Genomic DNA, 24028 nt, shown 5'->3' with positions numbered 1-24028 from the left:
GTTTTACATACAAATAATAATAAAATGTATATGTATTTGTATATATTTCTTTCATAAAACTTCAACCAGAGTTAACAGCGCTAATAACAGTGATTTACTCCAAAATAGATTATTATAAATTTTTATAGATTATTAGAATTTCTGATTGGAACATGGTGATTAGCCATGCAGTATAACAGGATGCTGCAAATTGATATACATATGTTTGAATTAGTGAGCATCTTTGTGACTTTTGTCCAACAAAGCTTTCAAAGCTCTAGTATTACAATTCGATATATTTTGTAAAGGATTAAAATATATATTTTAACCAATGTTAAAAAGCTCCCTTGTAATTTTCTATGTGCATCCCTACAAACCGTTCAAAGCTTTGCGAAAACAAAATTTGGTTCAAAGCTCTACCATCACAATTCGAGATATTTTGCAAAGGTTTAAAACATATATTTTAACTAATGCCTAAAAACTCCCTTGTAAACTTGCATGTGCATCGCTAAAAAGCCTTTAAAGCTTTGGGCAACCAATTAATCTTCATAAATATAATACACATATTTTTTTACAGAGCTCAATCCGCAACTAAGAAATTTCATATAGCGAAAAGCTATACAAAACGTTCCGCATTAGCAAAAAGCTCCGAAAGTTCAAAATGAGTTATATAATAATTGTAAAATGCTATAATTCTTTTTTAAATGCATATGGTAAACTTTTCATAAGCAACTATTAACACTACTAACAAAGCTTTCGAAGAGATTATGAAAATCATACATACAATCATACATCAATAAAAATGTCTTATTTATTCCAAAAAATATATTATCTCTAAATTTAAAGCTTTAAAAAACTCTTTTATAATCTTTAAAAACAAAGTTAAAAGCTCGCCAAACGCAAAAATTAGTGAATCCATAATTTCTAACGCCTTTAAAACTCTTTAAAACTCAATACTGTTGTGTTTCTGAAGCAGAATTAGATTACAAGTATACATATTTGGAACCACACAAATCAATGCTTCGTGTTTATTATATAAAACATATTTTGTGATAGCCTTAATACCTAAAAAAGCTCTATCAAAGCTTTAGAAATTATTAAAACAATGAAAGCTAACAAGTTTTCGTCTATAAGACTTTTGATATAATTTGCGTTCACTTTGCATTTTACCTCCAAAAATTAAGTGAAAATTATGAATTCAGCGCCCTGATACAATCTCAACTCATTCGACCGCATGTTAAACGCATTTGCCGCTCACAAGATCGCCATCACCGATAAAAGCAAAAGTGAAATATGTATATCACTTACATTTGTAAGAGAAGACGATGAGTGCCGCTAAAAATCCCAACACAACAACAACTGTGACCACCTTGCTTAGTATAGATTACAGTTCATTGTTAAGAAAGGCACAGTCAATTGGCCGCGCTGAAACTCGATACGCTTTAGCGGCACGGCAAAACTCCGACAAAAGCCGAATGCGCCTGAGCGGCTGGACCAATGTGGACCATATGATTAGCAGTAATCATAAATACATCGCGTAGCTAAGCAAATGAGAATATAGATATGTATATGTACAACAAAGAATAGCATAAATCAGCGCAGCCAGGATCAATGGCACCAGCAGGATCAACGAACGTACGAACGAGGCGATAAAAGAAAGCAGGCATTTGCGGAAACTGTGCACACGCCTTCGGCAGCATATGATATTTCGCCTTTTATTATCTTTTTTTTTTAATTGAATTTTTTTTATTACTTTTTCTTTTGTATAACGCGGATTATGACAAGCGTCCCCCTCTATTTTCGGCGAGTTTAAAAGCGGTGTACTTCAAAGTAGTCTAAATGGCAGTAGCTGAAAAGCTTATAGTGATAGCTTGCGGAGGTTCTTTTGTTGGCGTTATTACCCTAAAGTTTTAAGTTAATTCTCAAAATAGTTGGACGAGATCTTTAACCCTATTCTTAAATTTATACACCTAAATTTACATAAAAAAGTTTGTAAAAACTTTCTAACATAATTTAATTAATAAGAAGCAAAAATAATTTAATCAAAATTTATAAAATTAATTATAATAAATAATAAAATGAATTAAAAAATTCTTAAAATTAACTAAAAATAATAATTTAATTAATAAAAAAATTAATTAGTAATGAAATTTAGAAAAAATTTTAGTAAAAATGTATGTTAAATATTTTTTTGATTTAAATTTTTTTTATAACTTTTTGGTTTGTTTTATCTTTAAACATTTTATTTAAAAATATATTATGAAAGGTTTTAATATATAAATAAAAAAAAATTCTTCTAATATATGAAAGATATGGTAAAATATTAAATAGCATTAACGTTTCTAATATACATACCATAAAAAATGTTAAAAATAATAGAACATGGAATATAGAACATTCAGTCAAAAATATAGAAAACCAAATATTAAATATAAAACATACATGATTTTAGAATGTACATTTTAAATTAGATTTAAAATCAAGTTTTAAACACAAAACATACAATATTAAAATTAAGATATCTCTTATACAAAGTTGCAGAAGTTTTAAAAATTATAGAACATGGAATATAGAATATAAAGTCAAAAATATAGAAAACTAAGTATTAAATACAAAACATATAAAATAAAAATCCAAGTATTTAATGTACAAAACTTCAGAATATCTAAAACTATTAGATTCTATGTTTTCAGAATATACGTTTTAATTAAAACCAAGTATTAAATATAAAACATAGACTATTAATATTAATACAAAAAGACTTCAGAATTTTTAAAAATTATAAAACATTGCATATTGAATATAAAATCAAAAATATAGAAAACCAAATATTAAATATAAAACTTACAATGGTAAAATTAAAATATCTGATATACAAAAACTCACAATTTTTAAAAATATTGTATTCTATGTTCTTAGAAAACACGTTTTATATTTTATCAAGTATTACATATAAAGCATAGAATTTTTAAATTAAAATATCGAATATACAAAGCTTTAGAATTTTTAAACATAATAGATTCTATGTTTTTAGAATATAAATTTTAAATTAAAACCAAGTACCAAACATAAAACATAGAATGTTAAATTAAAGATCTGATATAAAAAATTTAAAATAAATACAACATAGAATATAAAAAATATTAACTGTATAATCATGAACAAATTAATAGAAATAAATATTAAAATACTAAAATATTAAATAAATAAATAACATAGAATATGTTTCACTCAATATGGAGTCAGAATAAAAATTTGTCATGAAGTCTTATGTATAGAGGGTAGAAAATATTATAATTATGTTTATAATATCGTCTAAACAACATAGAATTTTTGTAGAAACAAATCAGAAGTCAACACAATATTGAAAATAAATGGGAAAATACAATATATTCTAACTGAAATGAAATATATAACATAGCGGCTAGAATGTTAAACGTAGAATAACATAGAATGTAAATGTTTAAAATATGACGTATAATATAAAAATATAGTCCGGATCGAAAATGCATATCAAATTAAATAGAATACTGACATAAACATAGAATATATGAAGTAAAAGACAAAATATGTATATATAAAATATCGTTTATAATACAAGATATAGCCTGAATTTGGGACGAAAATCGATATTAAATTAAATAGAATATTGACATAAACATAGAATACAGCAAATAAAATACAAAATATGTATAGAATATTACTTATAATATAAGAAATAGTTTGGATTTAGGTACAAAATTGTTAATAAATAAAATTGAATGTAGACGTAAAACATAGAACATAGAAAACTAAATACAAAATATATATTTGTATACAAAGAAAAATTAAAAATACATTGAAAATGCATTTTACACAGAACATAGAATATCACATTTTATAACACATAGAATACAAAATTTGTAAAGCGGAAAACGGAATATCAAACAAAAAATATGAAATACAAATTAAGAAAATTAAACAAAGAAACTAATATTTAAAATATATAGAATAAGAATGGAAATTAATGAATGTCAAAACAAAAGTGAACCTTTTAGTATTTCTATTTTAATTTCAGTGAGAGTGAAGCGATAATTTAATCTAACTAAAACTAAAATCATAAATAAATTATATAAAAATAAACAACTATTCTAAAAAAAATATAAAAAAACAAAATAAAAATTTTTGAAAATATAATAAAATTATTAAAAAAAACTATAAAATTTTATAAAATTTATATAAAATAAAAAAAAAAAACAAAAAATTAATTTTCCACTTGAAATCTTTTACACTCTACTGTCTGTGTTGCCTGAATATTTTACACTCATTTTTATAAGCAAAGACATTACCTTTCTTTCCTCATTTTTACTCTATTACAATACCACTGAAAGTTTAACATCCTGCAGCCAGGATATGCGTACAGGGTGTCTCGAATGAAAATATATTTTCTTTATTCTTGCCCACGGTACAATAACCTACGACGCCATCTAGTGCGCATTAGCAGTGTCTGGATGGTAATCTCCGCTAGGTAAAATCACATCCTTGCCACAACAGACAACCGCTAAGACGTCGTACGTTCCACGGCAATTGCCTTCCAGTATACACACGGCGACAGCTACGCTTCCAACACGCACGCCAATGCAACCGAGCAAAAGTCGAATGTCATATGAGTCAGACGCTAGCAAACAGCGACCGTAAGTGCATTCAATCATTCAAGTGGCGACAGGAGACAGTGAAAATATTTGCGTAAGGACAACGGCATGAAAGGATAAGCGAGCGAGTGGATGCCAAAAGTAATATAAAAGTTTAAGAAAACGTTATAAAAAGGTGCATAGGTGTTGTTGTTTATTGTAGAAAATCATTGCTAAATGTCAACAAAGCAATTGTTTTTGTATGCATAACTGACAGACGAGACTGACTGTTATTTGACACCAGCGCGCAGAATATGCCAAAAAGCAGCATGAAAACAAAGTGAATACAATAATCAGCAATCAAAGTAGACAAAAGGAAGCGAAAGTCAGCAACACCCAACCGCGACGACAGCAAAATAACACAGCAGCAGTAGAAATAGCAATATTGTAGCATACACTCAGGCGCTGACAAAGTAGTTGAACAGGAAGCGCTGCAAATTGAAGCGAGTAAAAAGTGAAATAAACGGAGCGAAAATTTTGCAAATGTAGTGAATTGTAAATTTAATTTACTGTAAAATAAAAAAATTATAAAAAAAAATTTTCAACTAAAAAAAATACACGAAAACATTATATAAAAACGTTTGCTGACATGCGGCATGCCATTGAGTAACTATAAGGCGTAGCTACAATAACAACAACAACCACAAAAACAATAGCAGGTGTTCCAAAGACAGCAGCTGCGTCAACAACAACAATAACGGCAATAGCAACACAACGAAACGCGATTACATAAATATTAATTAGCATAAAAGTAAAGTTGAAGGCGTTCGATCGAAGTCAACGCACAGCAGCGTGTGTTCACACACACACACAAACACAAGCGCAAGCATAGAGCGTGAGGAAGTGCTCAGTAATGACAGTGTGAGCATATTGATTGCACAACAACAAGTTGGAAAGTTATTATAGAGTTATAAATTAATTGAAAGGCAGTGAAATAAAGACTGAGTGCGGAAAAATTAAGTATTTGTTGTAAAACAACAAAAACACATTCGTGTAAAAACTTACAAAAAAGAAGGAAATTTTAAACAAAAAGTGTAAAAGATTACTAGCGAAACAGCAAAAAATTCTTCGCACGCTGCAACGCAAATAAAAGCAAGGCGCATAAACAAACAAAAATTGTAACAACAAAAAGAAAATAACAACAAAAACAATTTAAAGGCAGCAGAGAGGTAAGCTAAGCAATATTACTAATTAAAATATATCAAATAAATAGTTTTGCTAACAGAAACAGCTATATTAAGCCTGCTGTGAATACCACTCCTAAAGGTATACTTCCATATATCAACACCACTACTAAATGTATACTTCTATATAATATACTAAACAAAACAAAAAGTAAAGTGACTAGGTTACTGAATCGCTGTCTAAAGTTTGATTGATTGAAAAAATATATAAATATATTTTGTCATATTTGTCAAGAAATATTTTTAAATATAAAAAACATATAATATGTGTAGTGTTTTGTAGCATAGTTTTGGGCTTACTAAATTAATTTGTAATTTATAAACTAACTTACGCAACTCATCACTGTTTAAACTTCCTTCCTCTTCCTCTCGCTCTTCCTGCCTTCAGAAGAAAGCAAAAATAAAGGTCCAAAAGTCAAAGATTTGCCATAATCAACAATAATTCTGAACTACTTGTTACAACGTAACCTTAATCTACAAGAATTTTGAACTATGAAAATAGAACCCTATTAGAAACCAACGTCATATCGTAGTAATCGCTGAGCTTCGTCCACAATTTTAGAACTCTTCCGACAGCCGAAAATTTTCACTGTAAATCAGTTAAGAAAACCGAACCTTTTTTTTTCGGATCTTCCTAGAATTTGTATGAGGTTTGCAGCGCGATCTAGGGTCTATTGTGCCCTCTAAAGGTCAAAGGTCTTCCGCAAAAGTTTGTCTTAAAATATTAATATTAAAATATTATATAAATATATATCTTAAAATATTAATATTATAATGTATAATATTAATCCGCTACATATGGATATGATATGAGAACTACTACACTACCGTTAAGGAACGGGTCAACTCCGCAAAATATCGGCATTCAAATCCAGCGACAGCTAACTAGTGAAAGTACAGCTGGTTGACCACGCTTGTCTCGAAGACTCGAACCACAATTAAAACCTTGGTCTTTCACCGCTCTTATAGAGCAGAAGTCGGCATATATTGCTCAGGTATAGTAGTCTTTGCTAGTTCTAGACCATTGTGGCATGTTTGAAACTGTAAATGTTATGATGCTGGCGAGTTGATGCTTTTTGGACTGTAACTAAATTGTATACAAAAGAAATTGTACCGTGCAGGATGGTAAACATCTCAAATAGTTAGTAGACTAGCCGAAGAGCGGAAATTTATTCATGTAGTTGGATGAACTATTGAAATTGACTACAACTTAATACTGGTTTCGAAATCTCAATCTCTCACCAACATCTCGTCGATAGCCCCAAAAGATCGTTCACGAGAAATCGTTGAGCTTGGTAGATAAGCTTAACACAGAGCACGTTCTTGCTGCCAGAGCCCAAAAATCACGATTGAAGGAGCGTACCTCTCTGCCATCATGTAAAGTGGCGATCTGATTTCGTCAAGGATGTTTTTGTGTAAAATTGACTATCCGCCCCTATTGGAACTTCCGTTGTTGTGGCGAAATGTCACTTGGCGATATCTAGTTGACTCAGAGTACAGAAATATGGATGTAACTAAGAGGAAAGCAACGTATCACCTTAACAGACAGTACTACGTTGAAATCAAGTTACTCTTCTTTAGAGGCGTTTTCGTCGAGAAAAAATAATTTTCGCAGAACCTCGTTTACAAAAATGCAGAATCAACCTTAAAGTGGCGATTCGACTTCTTCAAGAATCATAGCTTCTGTTGTTGTGGCGAAATAAGTCTTGGCGACATTTTATCCCAACATCAAACTTATTTTTCCACGACAAAAGCCGCAAAAACTAATAATGCTATAGGTGAAGCTATGGTAACATGTTAATTACATAGTGAAAAGTTATTGCTACTCGATGGCAAATCAACAATTATAAGAGGCCACTTAATAACTAATAATTATTTCGAGGAGCCAAATGTCTACGATTATAGAATTCTTCGAACTAATGATAAACATATTCCGCCTCTCTTCTCCTCGGCTCTCTCATCAGCCAACTCTCAATTGCAGCTCATAATTAACGTTATTTTATGAAAACACAAGACTCTCTTAAAAAATTCTGCTAAATCTACAAAATTTCTGAACTCAATTTCAATTAAAACTACTTCGAAATTCGCAAATAACTGTAATAGTACTTTAAATTTATGAGTTTACATGCTAAATAACCAAATATCAAAGCCCTTTTGAAAATGACAGGCCAGTAAAAAAGAGCAACGGCCACTGGATGGGGATGAGTGGCAAAATATGGATAAAGTTTTAATGAAATAATGCGGCGTAAAGTGAAGGCGGGTCAACTGCGAATAATCGCTACAACATGTGGTCAACTATTAAGCTGCCAAAAGGAAAAACATTTAATTGACCCAGTAGGAAAAATGTAGTTGGCATAAATGGGGCGTGAATGCAATATGGCGTTAGAAGACTTAATATATAAGAAATATGCAAAAAAATATATATAATATGATTATAATGATTTGGCAAATTGAAAGCAACTAAATGAACCGGTAGGGAAAATATAGCAAAATGTAAACAGTGAAGATTATATATAGTTAGAGGCGCTAATATTTTCGAAATATTATTGTATTTAATTTATTATATATTAATTATTTTTTGAGATTTTTCTGCAGTTTCTTTCCCAGCCAAAGTGTCTTAATAAAACACCCTATAAATGACAACCAAAAATTTCTCACTGACCCTACATGCATACACAAACACTGAAAATTATTTTATTACTACTGTCCGCATATATTGTTGATGTGTGTGTATTTCGTATAAGTTTTTACGCCTAAAAGCCCATATGCTCATCCTTAACACCAACAACGAACGGCTCGCCGACACTTGAACGTCCGTTTGCGGGTCATGACCAATGCACAAATACAAAAAGCGCAACAGCACACAGACAGACATTTGCTCAACACAAGCACACAGCCACATGCATAGAAAAACTATTTTGAGCACAGAAACACAAACACACACTCAAATACACAGTTGGCAAATCGCTTAGTCAGCCTTTCAAAGCACCGTTTACTCACTCTTCGAGCGAAATTTGTCGTCTAAACACGAAATTAGTCCTTTGGGCGTGCATTTTTAACTGTTTCCGTTATTTTAGTTATTGTTGTTGTTGTGGTTGCTTTAGTGGTTGCCGCTTTTGTTTGCGCAAAGTACGCACAAAATTTATTTTAAGCTGACTCTTGGGTGTAATTTTGGTTAGTTTTTCTAATGTTTGCGTAGTTTGTGGGATTTTACGAATTTTTAATTTGCTTTTCATTTACGAAAATAACAATATTAATATATATAATATATATAAATGCAAATGAGAATATTAAAAATAATAAATTTTTTCTCAAAAAAAGTAAAGGAAGATATAAAATAATTTAAAAGGGCACAAAATTTTAAAATTTTCTAAAAAAATTAATTATTTCCTACTAAGTTTTAATAAAAATATTTATAATAGTTAAAAAAATTTAAACTACTATAAAAAACATAAAAAAAATATTCTAAAAATTTAAAAGTAATAATTGAAAATTGAAAATAATATAACAAGACCACAAATATTAAAATTTTCTAAAAAAAATGTTTTTGCTATTAATTTTTAATAAAAAAAATTATAAATTAAAAAAAAAATATAAAATTATTTAAAAAAAGTAATAGATAATATAAGAAGTTTGAAAATAATTCAAAAACCGCAAACATTTTGAAATTTTCTTAAAAATAAATAAATAATTTCACTTTAAGTTTTAATAAAAAAATTTATAATAGTTAAAAAAAATTTAAACTACTGTTAAAAATTTTAAATATTTAAAAGTAATAATTAAAAACAATTACAAAAAACACAATAATTAAAATTTTCTAAAAAGAAATTAATTTTATTTCTATTAAGTTTTAATAAAAACTTTGTAATAGTTAAAAAAATGTAAACTACAAGTACAATTAAAAAAATAAATAAAATTATTTAAAAAAATTTAAAAGTAATGAAAGATAATTAAAAATAATTTAAAAAAAGCAGAAATATTAAAATTTTCCAAGCAAAAATTAACTCTTTACTTTTAAGTTTTAATAAAAAAAATGTACAATATGATAAATAAAAAAAATTAAATTACAAAACAAAAAATAATAAAAAATATATAAAATATAAATTAAAAAAAAAACATGAAAGTCACAATTAAAAAATAATAAGGTTAATTCAAAAAGTATAATATTTCTTATATAAAAAAATAAAATAAATTATTTATAAGAAAATTTCGCAAAATAAATGTTTATGATTTAAATAAATTGCAAATTTTAATTATGCTTTTAAAATTACTAATATAAAACTTTTTTTGTAACATAAAAATTTTCTTAAATTTATTAGACATGTATAAGTATAACATAAATAAAATTTTTTTATATAAACATTTTTTTTTTCTCAAAAAAAAATATTTTTCGCTTACACTTTTTTATTGATTGATGATTTTATTGAAAATTTTATTTAAGCTGTTTAAATTACCTATAGAAACATTTTTTTAAATTAAACATTTTCTTAATTATTTAATATGTTCTTATTTAAATTTTTCGAAAAAAGTTGTCTTAAAAAATTCAATAGAAAATATGTTTAATAGTAAAAATTCAGTGAAGTTTATAAAAAGTAAATATTATATATAAAAAAGTATAATAAACCAATTTAAAAATTATCCAAAATTGCTTAAACGATTTTTTTTCTTCTAAGTTTTTTTAAAAAAATTTATATTCTTTATTAAAAATTTAACTACGCTTTTAAAATAATTTTTAAGCAAAATATATAAAAAATTGCGAGTATTCAAAGAACAGGTAAAATAATAATGAAAAAATAAATAAATAATTTTCATTAAAAATTTTAACATATCAAAAAAATATCTATCTCTAAAAATTTAAATAATTATAATTTTTGAAAAAAAAATTTACCAATTCAAAAAATAAATAGCAAAATAAACAAAAAATTGCAAGTATATAAAAAATTAGTTAAACTAAACTTTAAAAAAAAACGAAATCAAAAAATCGACAATTTTTAATGAACAAAATTTTCAAATATTAAAATAATATAATTTCTTAAAAAAAACTTGTTAAAAATAATGATTAAAATAATAATTAAAAAAACATGTATTTAAAAAATAACTAAGACAATATTTTTAAAGAAGGAGAAAATAGTACTTTTATATTAAAAAAAAAGTTTTTTTTTTTTAAATTAAAGTTTATGAAAAAAGTTATGGTTGGAAAATATTCAACTTATAAACGCAAACTCTTATATTCAAACTCAAAAGTTTTATGCGTGGATTAAATGCTTTCGGAAAAAATTAATATTATAAAAAATTCTTTAATAATGTTAAAAAAACAAATTATTTTTTTAATTTACTAAATATTTTATTAAAAAAAAACTATTAAAATATCAAATAAATATTTTTCAATTACAAAAATTTATTGTTTTATTAAAAAAGTACATTTTATTACTGTATACTGTATATATGTACATACATTAATTTTTTAAATAAAATTTTTATTGTAAGGAGAAAATTTCGCTAAAAAACACAAATGAGAAATTATTTTTCTTTATTAAAAAATTTTATTTTATTATGTTAAATTTTTTTTAATACTAAATTGAAAAATTTATATTATATTAAAAAAAAGTAAAATTAGAAAACATAATTTATGTGAAAAAAATTATTTAAAAACAAATATAAGTAAAAAAATATTTCTTTTCATAATATTATTTGAGCGCTTTTTTAATAAAATTTAAATAACTTTTAGTTTGGAAAAAAATTTTTTTTTCAAAATTTAAAATTCTTTATCAAAAAAAAATTTTTTTTTTTAATTGTTTGCTTAATTTTTTTTTAAACGCATTTTTTTTTGAAAATATTTTATAAAAAATTATAATATTTTCGAGAATAAACTTTTTGTTGAAAACAATAAATTTTTGAAATTTTTTGTGTATCATACATTTAATTTGGCTAGAGCAACTCTTTTCACTGCTCTTTAAATTCGATGGAAGTGCACACGTTAGCGTTTTCCAAAACTCAATAATCATCTAAGAAAAAGCTGACACGAAATCGTAAAAATTGCAAATGCAAACTGGCTCAAGGCAGTGCATTGACAAAAATTACAAATTTATGCACGTGCGCCAGCAAAAAAATAGAAAACTAAATATGAAAGAAAAAAATACTGAAGGAGCTGCAAATGTATGAGAAAAGAAACAACAACAACAAATTACGATAAAATGGGCTTCTTACAGCACTTAAACCATGTAAATATGCCGTTATTTTCGTTGAACGCATATTCACCCGCTTACAACGCCACCATCACCATCACCACCACCACTAACAAAAACAATAACAACAACAATTCAACGATTTTCTATTATTGTCAACTATTTGCTTAGTCGCTGCTGTGTTTTGACGGGCGCGCTCACTGCTCACCCCTCACCCACCCACCGAACCAGCCACTTCACTGCCACCCATGCGCCCTCCTATCATATCTATCATTACCTTACTATTATTTTTTTGTTGTTTTTGTGCAAGTGTATGTGTGTGTTCGCATATTTTCGGCTCCTTGCGCTTGTTTGCGTTCGTTGTCATTATATTACTTGTTGTTGTTGTAGCCGCCTTTAGTATGCTTAAGTTTTGCTTTTGTTTGCTTGCACTCCACTTGCAACACACACGCACACATGCACACATACACTCGCGTGCAAGCAGCTGTGCATAAGCACTTTTGTCCACACTCTTACAAGTCGTTAGCCCGACGTCGAAGGTCAAAAACAGCTGATTACATAATTAAGAGTGCACGAAAAAAGCTTCGCTCGTGTGTGTGTGTGTGTGTGGGTAGTGATAAACGACGCAAACTATACAAGAAAAGGGACGAACCCGGCGATTTATATACACATACACATACATACATACATACTTATGTATGTATATTTGTGTTTTTGAGCGATAGGGTGTTAAGTAGAGAAACACTTTTCATTTTTTTAATATAAAAAAGCAACTGACACAGCTAAAATGGGAAACATTTCTTAAATGGGCAGCAATATATTTTTTATTTTTTTTTTTACTTATTGCAATTTTAAAGTATTTAACTTTTTATCAAAAACAACTTTATAGTTATTCAAAATACCTAATCTTACTAATTAATTTGACCAAAAAAATATATAAAGTTAATAAATTAAATAATTTAAAATATATTTGACTATGCTATATATTTTTAAACAAACTTTTTTTATTCAAATTAAAAAAAAATTATAAAAAATTTTAATAAAAAATTTTGATAAAAAAAATTTATAAATTCAAAAGCAAATACAAGAAAAAGCGTTAACTTCGGCCGCATAATACTCTTCATGAGTGCATTTTTTATAGCATAAAAGGTTAGTTTGTTTGGCAGCAATATGCTATACTGCTCCGATCTGAACAATTTATTCGGAGGTTGTAGCGGTACTTTGGATAGTAATCTGTGCAAAATTTTGTGAAGATACCTTGCCAAATAAAAAAGATTTTCATACAAGAACTTGAGTTTGAACGTTCACTTTGTATGGCAGCTATATGCTATAGTGGTTCGATCTGAACTTTACTTTTGATTGTTCAATAAACTATATACGCCTGGTAACAAGCTACATTATTTGCAAAAAACAGCAAAGCACAGTGTTTTCTTCTAGGTGGCAACTACTGTGAATAACAATAAAGTCGCGCCGCCGCCACAACTCCATTGACTTGTACCAGAAAAAGCAAAAAAACGCACCAAAACACCAACAACCGAAAACTACAAACTACTATAACAACAATAAAGCTGCCACTAAACTCTGCAACTGCCAAATAACGTCAGAAAAACTAACAAAAACAACCACAACGAAGCAGTCAAGTGAAAAATTTTATGAAAACAACGAAAAAACAACAACAACACAGAATAAACGCTACATATTTACAGCTTTTAATTGTGGTTGTTGCCAACAACAACACAGCGGTTGTTGCTGCTGCTGACGCTGCTGCCGCCACGGCGTCGATCGATATATAACCGAAAAAGTCACTCGCTCACACACACACACACGCGTGCATGTTCCAGCGAAAAACTCATAAAGCAACAACGTAAATTGCCAAAAACAACAACCACAATGGGTAAACGAAGTCAGCAAGGCAATAAAAATGGGAGTGTAGAGCGACAGAGCGGAATTGTGGGAGATCATACTGTCAAAATGGGGCTTGAGAGTGAGAGCGTGAGCGCAGGAGTGAAAGCGTAAGAAAGACAAGGGTGTGAGTATGGTGTGTGCATTGGGTTAGCCAAGTCAGCGACGCTGTTGGCAAACTATTGTAGTTTCCGTTGCCTCATAACCACCTTCCGGTACAACAGCGCAGCGCACTGTGTATGAGTGACATTTGCGGTGCGTGGTACACAAATGACAACAAAAACACAATTTTACAACATTCCGACTTTATGACAAATAACCCTGTGGGAAATTAGGGCAGGCAGAGCTGCGGTTGCTTACTTCTATTGGCTGAATTTAGCAGAAGAGAGTGTGAATTTGAGCTTATCAGTGACATTTGTGCTGCAAATGAGTACAACAACAAAATTTATAAAATTTAGATATCATGACTAACAACCCTGTAGGCAAGTAGAGTAATCAGTGTTGATGTTGTTGACTTCAAGTGGCTAAATTCGGCAGAGGAGAGTGTAAATTTTAACTTACTAGGCAACTAAACTCTTTAGCAGCTGCCAAATTTGTAATGAGTGAATTTTCCTACTGGGTAGCTCCGCCTAGGCACCGATTCTGTTAACGCGCGTGAAGTTTTACAGCGAAAGACAACGGAAATGTTGCTAAAATCAAAAAAAAAATAACAAATAGACACGACAAAAAGTTAAGTGCTTGCGAGAAAAAGGGTACGAGAGAGGGAGCGTGCGCCTAAGTGTGTGTGAGAAATGGCAAATTTGTGCGCTGCATTGCCACAGCTGCATATTAAAATTCATAAAAAGGAATTTTTGAATTTTAGCAGCACTCTCCGCACCGCTACAGCATTTTATGGCTCTATACATGTCATTTGCTTGGCAAACCGCGCCAAGACAACGCAATCGCTTCCGTTCATACGTACACAAACGCTGTGGCTAAACTCCAATTTGCATATTACATACTTAAGCATGTGTATGTGTGTGTGTGCTCTGCTTTTCTATATGCCAACACATGTAAATTTATGCCATGCCATGGTTTTCAGAGGCGTTCACCGACGAATGTCTGTTCGCACGCCTTCCGCTACGAGTTGGTTATTTGTTACGTATACGCCATGGTGCGCTTAGGCAAAATAACTTTTAATGCGTACATGAAGAGTTTTTATGGCATGAATTTTTAAATTTAAACACAATAATTTCGTGAGTCAAATTTTTGCACAAAATTATATGAATAAATTAAAAAATCAGCATGAATAGAGGAGATCGAAAACATATCTTAATACGAAATAAAAAATATATAAAAATAAAAAAAATATGTATTTAAAAAAATAATAAATTTAAAATAAAAAATAAAACTTAAGTAACAAACAAATTTAAAAATAATATTAAATTAGAAATTTAAATATAACAAAAAATTAAATCATATAATAATAATAAAAAAAAAATAATTCAAAAGTATATATTTAACTTACATTTAAATTAAAGAAAAAAAGCAAAATATGTTTCGAAATTATTTCAACTAAATGGCTAGAAATTATTTAAACAAAATAAAAATAATATATAAAAAAATTTAAAATAAAAAAATATTTAACTAAAAAAATAAAAAATAACAACATAAATATAAAATATAATAAATAAAATAAAAATAACAAATAAATTAATTTAAAAAAAATAATATTTTAATACGAAAACAATCATCGCTTACATTTTTTTATTTTTTTAAATTATTTTCTGTTTCTGCTTAACAACATATACATACAATATATTTATTAAAAATTTCAATTTTAGAAAATTAAAGAAAAATAAAACAAAAAGTACTTTAAAATTCTTTCAACTGATTGCCTATATATTAAAATAACTTATATGTATATTTAATAGCTTAAAAATTAAATTAAAATTATTGAATAATTGTATCACTTTTAGTTTTATTTAAGATCTAAAATAGTTCTAATGCTTTTTTAGATACTATTTTTTTTACTGTAACACAGTTAACAATTTGAAAAAAAATTAAAAAATTTTAATTTAAAAACTTGTTAATTCATTTACATAAAACAGCATAAATTTTTTTTTTTTAATTAAAAAGTTTAAAAAAAATTTTCTTTATTAAAATAAGTTTAAACCTAATTTAAAAAAAAAAAAACAATTTAATTAAAATTATATAAAAAAATATGTTAAATTAAAATTACATAAAAGTATTTTAAATGAAATTTCAAAAAATTTTAAATAATATAATATGAACAAAAAATATTAATTAAAATTGAGAAAAATAAAAAATGTAAGCTTCTAAAATTAATATAATATATAAAAACATAAAAAAAATAAAATTACAATAATTCAAATTATATGTAAGTATAAAAAGCTATTTGATTTTTTAAATTATTTCTATAAATTTATTTATTTTTTATCTTCTTGAATCTTGGGTTCTTCTTATTCTACTTAAAAGTAAATATCTCTTCAAGTAATTATGAAAGCTTGATATACTTCTAATTTAATATCCGCCAACAGAAATTTTCCGCTCTCTACAATTTCGTTATGTTAGAAAAGATTTAAAATGATTTCCTGATAATGAGCCAGAAAAATCCTATCCTATCTGTTTTTAAAGAGATAAAAGTAGATGAGAGCGTGTCGACGCCCATTTTGACACAATATATGGCAACAAAAAGTCTATCTTATGTGAGAGATGAAAGTAGGTAAGAGCGTTGTCGAAGTCGTCTCAGTTCAAAAAAGTCCAGTTGTAGCGATGAAGTTTCTCAGCTTAATAACGGAAAGACCCGAAAATTACTCGAAAAAGCTAAAAAAGTACATAGACCAGAGTTGCGCATACTTATACTTTCCTTTGAGGAAGCTCAATCTTCAAAACATATATTTACAGAGACTAAAAAGTTCACCTTTGAAGGTAATGAAATTCAACGAACGGCAAACGGCTGATTATGAGATTAATAACACTGATGAGAATTACAATTAATATCGGTGAGGAGGAACAAAATTTTACGTTTGATCTAACGTTCATTAGAAAAGACATTGCTACAAGATCTGATATTAACACAGTCCGAAATTTAGTCAATGAACGCATCAGATGGACTCAGGAACACCTGAGCTCTGAGCTATAACTTTGAGCTATAATTGAGACGTACATATGTTCTGGAATTCCAGTTCTAGCTGGAGCTTTGGTGCAAAATCAAACCTCGAGAGGATTGAAAAGAATATATTATAGACTAATAATTCTTTGAACTATTACAGAACAGATCGCGGGGTTTTATCTAAACTAGCGCTCAAAACTTTAGTTTTTATGCTCGGTAGGGTCTAAGAAAACTAGTGCCAGAGTTATTGAGATATCGAACTGAAATTTTGTGCACGCCCTCTTATCTCCAAGATGCTGTTCATAAGTCGGAACCGTCGATATCGAACTAGTATAACATATAGCTGCCAAAGCTAACGGTTTTTCGTATTTTTGTCGATCAAAAGGTCCGAAAACTCAAAGAAATGGAGAAGTCGAATACTTTTTATGTTTTCAAACCTTTCCGCCTTCGTACCTTAGTATGTTTTGATTTCGACGCACGCAACCGAGTCGGAGACTGTGGTAGCCGTCTAGATAAATGATGATAGCCGCCGACGCTGTGAAATAGTGAGATAGCTGTGTTATAACTTCAAATTTCAAAAGAAAGAAAGTTCAAGCTTACCCAAAAATTATTTCTTTTCAACGGTTGCTCCTTGGTCACCTAAAAATACGGATGCGTTGCGCTTACGCATATCCGACCTTCGTAAAAACAGCTATGATTATTATCACTCGGACAACGGAGCATAAATTTTGTAGCATAACACAAGGCGCCACATCACAAAAAGGAAGTAAAGCGCACAGTCGAGCTTCTAACCAAAAACCACAACTAACCAAAATATGGCCAATTGAGACACTTCATTGCACTTTATAAACAAAACTAAAAATAACATAACCTTAAAATAACATAACCTCAAAATAACATAATCTCAAAAAAGAAATAAACTTAAACTAACCTCAAAATTTGCATAAAGCGCTATTGCTGCTAAGCTCAATGAATAAAATTAAAGTTAAATTAGTTTTGCTTGCATTTATTTTGGCATTTACATTTCTATTCAAATTGACTTGCCAACATTTTTGTTACTTTTTTTTGTTTTTGTATAAAAAGCATATGAATATTTAATGCGATGCATTCGCTTAGTCTGAACCAAGACTATAACTATATATATTTTCATATATGCGAGCATTCAAATGTGATCACATATTGTCTATTTGCTGCGCATGAATTTTTACATTTACACACAACACAAACAACAATAATAATAGAAAACAACAGTAAACAACAAAAGGGTAGAAATTCCAGCAGAAAACACATGTGACTGCAGCACTCTGAACCTGTCAACGCTTGCAACCAGCAGCAAACCGACGAGGTAACTCCAACCCTCGACAGAAACTGGTGTTATTGTTGTTGTTATTGCATTTGTATTGCAATCACCCACACCACAACGCCAGCATTTTGCATTGTTTGCATGCTTTGCTTACTGCGGAGTCGGGCAATCAAGCTTTGCTTACCGTTACTCACACTCGGAAAGCGGCACGAGTACCTCGCATACATTGCGCTCGTGCCTGGCAATCTAACAGTACTTCTGTGTTTTTATTTTCTTTTGTCATTTTGTTTGTCGTTTCTTCAATTAAAGTTTATTTACATTTTCCAACGTCTGCAAATTTTGCTTTATTTTTCTTTGTTTTTTTATTATATATTTTTTTGTTTTTGTTTCGTCTTATGCCAGTTGGAATTGGCAGAATTTATGCAAATTTGTTTTAGTTGCATGCCACAGTGGGTTGAGAGTGAGAAAGAGCGATTTTATTAAGCGAAAATAGAAAACTTATTGCTGGGTCTCAGATTCATATTCGAAACCTTGAAAAAAGTTTTTTTTCTAATGGCGATCGACCCTAACCTAGCAATGACATATGAACCGACAACGGTTTTGACATGAAAAAGCTATCTAAAATCCCTACACCACACCGAAACGGCTTAAAACTTGCAGAACCCTTCATTTATCGAGTAATACGGAACGCATTTTTACAAATGGTAGAAAAAGTTCGACCTAACCTATAACGAAGGCAACTATTAATCGACTCAAATATCCTTACGTCTCGGTCTCGAAGCTCCAATCTCAATTAGGTGCACGTTCATCTACTAATGTGACGTTCAGACTTTAAAAAATTCTCCTAAAATCTATTGAACATACCGAAACGGCTTAAAACTTGTAGAACTCTACATTTAGCGCTTAAAACAAAGAGGCGCACCACAAAATCCTTACGTCTCGGTCTCGAAGCTCCGAGCTCAACCATGTACAGGTTCATATAACGAATGTAGTATTCATAAAATCCCTAACAATCTTATAACGAATAAGAAAAATCTAAACGACCAACATTTTAGCTAAAATGCTCCGAACTTCCAAATGCATCTCCCACTCCAAAATGACTTAAAACTATTAGAACTCTTCATTTATCAAATAAAATTAAGATTAATAGCGGAATACTCGAAAGCTCGAAAGCTGAAACTTGTGCAAGCTTTTATTTATGAAAAAACATTCAAACGCATACTGAAATGAGAGCAGATTCAGGACGTTACCTATTTATAACGAAGGTGTAAGCAGCAAACGCTTACAGACTTATATCCATTCCCACGACAGTCGGATCTAAGTAACCGTAACGTACCCGGAGCTTTATCCGGCCAAGGACTGTCAACTCGGCACTATTTCTCGAAATTACTTCAGAAATGTTTTTTGCCGTTATAACAACAATAATAGACTTAAATACAGACTCGTTATATCTCGACTAGAAGCCTCGCTCTCAATAAGCTTAAGTTCCGAAGATTTATTGAACAAGCATAGAGCTCTTGCCAGAATTATATGAGAATCTGTGAGCCATACTGCCGAAATATACTAGACTTAAGGAAAATATCGAGGAAAACGAGGAAAGACTAGACAATACAACATATTCCTGGTATGATAAAAATCTACAGCGAACCCTTCATAGACCTCTACAAAAAGAGTGTGTAACTTCGTCGGAAAAAGTTGGCTCCTATATGTGGCACGAAAATTCGGAAAAAGTTTTCCAGTTTGAAGCTTAAACAGTTAAATTGAAAAAATTAGGAAACAGCTTTTAGTACTAAGCATAAGAAGTGCTCTTTAATTTCACTGTCATTTCACGGATCTACCGAGTTAGATATAATTCGCGGTAGTAATTAAGATATGCCCAGGAAAAGTATTGATTCAATGGGGTTTATTATCTTAATGGTTGCGATCTCAAGCCGCTAGCTCCTTGTTTTACAAATCGTCATTATTAAAATCTCTGAAGACTCAAGTTTGGGATATCCTACTTAGGTACGAGCTCTCCTCTTTTACATTTACAAGTTGTCGAAACAAAAATTTCATTGCGAGGTTATATAGGATCTTGTTGAGGTCCAGAGAATACAATAGCCTTCTATGTTCGACTACATAAGGTTTGGGAAGATGGTGGTAACCTTAGTGCAAATAAACCGGCGTCATTTATATCCTAAACCAAGGGTATCAAAGCCTACAGACTGACGTTCCAGGAGAAATTAGATAGTGATGTCGTTGAAAATTTGATGATCATGTGGATAATTTTCTCAGGTTTTCAGTATGGCCCAACATGCATCTCCTACTTCGATACATAGTTCCTTTATTATGGATATTTTGTTGTTGTTGTACAGTCATATACTTATTGTATTACCATACAATTTTGGATAACTGTACCAAGTTGACAATCCCTCACGAAATATAAATTCGGCTATATTCCGACTAAATAGCGCTGGCTATCGTGTGATTAAGGATCTCTATTGAAGGGGTTCACTTACTATTTCTTCATCTCGTGGGAACATTGCTAGCCACATACAAATGTTAGTCGCTACCAAACTTCAGCTGATCTTCAGTAACTCGACCGACTTGATAATCGGCGGTTAGATATAAATCGAACTCTAAACAGCATATGTAAACCCGACTGTCGTGTGGACAAGGATCTCTTTTGGAGAGGTTCGTTGAATATTTCTCAACCCGCTCAGAGTTTATTAGCCGCATCCAATTATTATATGTGCAATATTAAGCTCCGAGTTGCATCGCAACTACAGTGGACCTTCAGTAAGTTGACACTAACCGATTACTCAAACAACTATATATATGTATGTGTGTGCAAGTGTGTGCGTTTGTGTGAATCAATATGGCTGCAGACAAGCAACGCTGTCTTATGTAAGTAAACCAAAATGCATTACTGTAGCGATGGCAACAAAAATATATTTAGGCGTAAATGTGTTGCCATGTCGTTTTACGGTACATAAACTATATACATATATACATATATATGGCTGTGTGTGTGTGTCTGTAGTCTGTAATTGACATTGACTTGTTTGTCGTTATGGCGCATGTCGTTGCCCCATTGTTAGTGTCATTGCAATTGTAAAAATGCATTCTTGTTTACACAAAACAAGAAGCGACAACAAAAACAAAGACAACAAAAAAAAATCACGGAAAAATTAAAAAAAAAAAAGAAAGTTGAAAAGAATGGCAACAATAATAAAGAAAGGACGAAAGAGTTCAACTTAGTGACAACCATTAGCAGTGGCAGACAAAAATAACAACAACAGTGAGTGGCAGGCAATTTCGTGTAACGGCAAAAGAAGTGACTGCGCAAGAAAGTAAGCTTCTGTTATGGTAGTTACAGCAAATTTGTCTATTAAAAAGCGATAAATTGTGGCAAACAGAAAAAGTTAGTGGAAGAATATACAATTTTTTTTTTTGTTTTTGCGAAAAAATTGCAAACTTGAAAGTAATTGGCAACGTAAAAGTGTACCTTCAAACTTATTTGAGCTTTTGTGTTGCAATTACAAATTAGCAAAAACGTTAGCTGCGATCTGAGCAATATATTCCGTAAGATATATGGTCAAATAAAAATTTTTCCATGCAAGAACTTGAGCTTGAACGCTCAGTTTGTATGGCAGCTAGATGCTATAGTGGTCCGATCTGAACAATTTTCTCGGAGATTATGGCGATGCCTTGAATAATAATGTACACAAATTTTTGTGAATATATATTGTCAAATAAAAAAGTTTTGCATATAAGTACTTAGTTTAATTAGACCCCTTATGAAAAGTTTATCGGTGTTACATCAGCTGCTTATTACTAAATATTTCTTTTCGCTTTTTAAAGTAATAAAAATTTTAGATAATTTTAAACCATTAGCTTTATTTTAGTTTTTATAGAAAAGCGGAGAGACCCACAGACCGACGCAGCTAAATTGTTATATCTCTACCGAGACCCGCTGGGTTTGAGCGACTTCAAAACGAAGAATAAGCTCTAAAACCCAGTTTCGCGTTTATAGTTTAGATAGCCAAGTACTAACAGATTAGTAGAAGCTTACAGGGGCCTGGTGCCTTGACACATGCAAGCTTTAAAGCTTCTTCTAAGTACCGTTCCGTTTAAAGCAAATTATAAGCTTCTAAATATTTTCAGTATAATTTTCAAGTTCGAGATAAAATTTTTCAATTTTTTTTGGACACGTCGAGACTGTTTTCAGGTTCGAACTAATACACTTTACTTTAAATTCTCTTTTGCGTAAGATTTCGGCTTGATATTCACTTTTTCTGCCGTGAACTGATTAGTTAACACTCATAAGCCCAGTTTTTGCTGCTTTAGTGAGTCGAACTCCAAGAGCCTTTGGAACAACCGCAGCACAAGGACGAACTCTTTTAACCAGCAGCGAAACTGTATGATATTTCTGAGTTCTGTATAATACTATATAACTGCCAAACAACTAGTGAATATTTTGGAGGCCGCCAAAGTTTTCCCCACAAATTTAAACACCCGTTAACCGGACATAAGGGTGTTAGTGTCAAAGTTCTGATTTTTATACTCTCGCAACCTGTTGCTACAGAGTATAATAGTTTTGTTCACCTAACGGTTGTTTGTATCACCTAAAACTAATCGAGTTAGATATAGGGTTATATATATATAAATGATCAGGATGAAGAGACGAGTTGAAATCCGGGTGACTGTCTGTCCGTCCGTCCGTCCGTCCATCCGTCCGTCCGTCTGTCCGTCCGTGCAAGCTCTAACTTGAGTAAAAATTGAGATATCTTTATGAAACTTGGTAGACATGTTTTTTGGTACCGTGAGACGGTTGGTATTGCAGATGGGCGTAATCGGACCACTGCCACGCCCACAAAACGCCATTAATCAAAAACAAATAACTTGCCATAACTAAGCTCCGCAATAAGATACAAGACTGTTATTTGGTACACAGGATCACATTAGGGAGGGGCATCTGCAGTTAAAACTTTTTTTTAAAAAGTGGGCGTGGTCCCGCCTCTAATAGGTTTAATGTGCATATCTCCTAAACCGCTAATGCTATAATAACAAAATTCACTGGAAGCAAATGTTTTTAGCACTTCTATTGACGGTGTGAAAATAGTTGAAATCGGGTGGCAACTCCGCCCACTCCCCATATAACGGTACTGTTGAAAACTACTAAAAGCGCGATAAATCAAGCACTAAACACGCCAGAGACATTAAATCTTATCTCTGAGATGGTATAAGATGACTTTATAGGAACCGCGTTCAAAATTAGACAGTGGGCGTGGCACAGCCCACTTTTAGGTGAAAACCCATATCTTGAGATCTGCTCAACCGATTTCAACCAAATTCGGTGCATAACGTTCTTTTCATGTTTCTATGTCATAGTGCGAAAATGGGCGAAATCGGACTACAACCACGCTTACTTCCCATGTAACACCATTTTCAATTCCATCTGATTCTTTCACTTTCCACTATGCAAATCAGGTAACAATGATTATATCGGGGTAAAACTTTGCGTGAATAATGCAATTAAAGTATGCCACCTTGCGGCCAAAAATTGTATAAATCGAACCAAAACTGTTCAAACCCCTAAGTACTAAATATGTGGACCCCAGTGCCTATAGTTGACCTTCTACCGAAAATATCAGTCAATCCACAAAGAAATCTCAAACGAGTATACCATTTGACTTTGCGAGAGTATA

The 24028-nt window shown here is 30.5% G+C and overlaps 1 protein-coding gene across 1 annotated transcript in view; it reads left to right on the top strand.

The window, feature by feature from the left end:
• Positions 1–4638: 4638 nt before the first annotated feature.
• The window catches only part of LOC106618759 (uncharacterized protein CG3556), a 39816-nt gene continuing 20426 nt past the window's right edge, over positions 4639–24028 (top strand). The window contains exon 1 of the mRNA XM_070110259.1: positions 4639–5818. The gene's annotated coding sequence lies outside the window, so the exon portion shown is untranslated. The remainder of the gene's footprint in view (positions 5819–24028) is intronic.

Source organism: Bactrocera oleae, chromosome 5 (assembly GCF_042242935.1).
Source record: "Bactrocera oleae isolate idBacOlea1 chromosome 5, idBacOlea1, whole genome shotgun sequence".
In the NCBI taxonomy this organism is placed as follows: Eukaryota; Metazoa; Arthropoda; class Insecta; order Diptera; family Tephritidae; genus Bactrocera; species Bactrocera oleae.
This window is presented reverse-complemented; position numbering and strand designations above follow the sequence as displayed.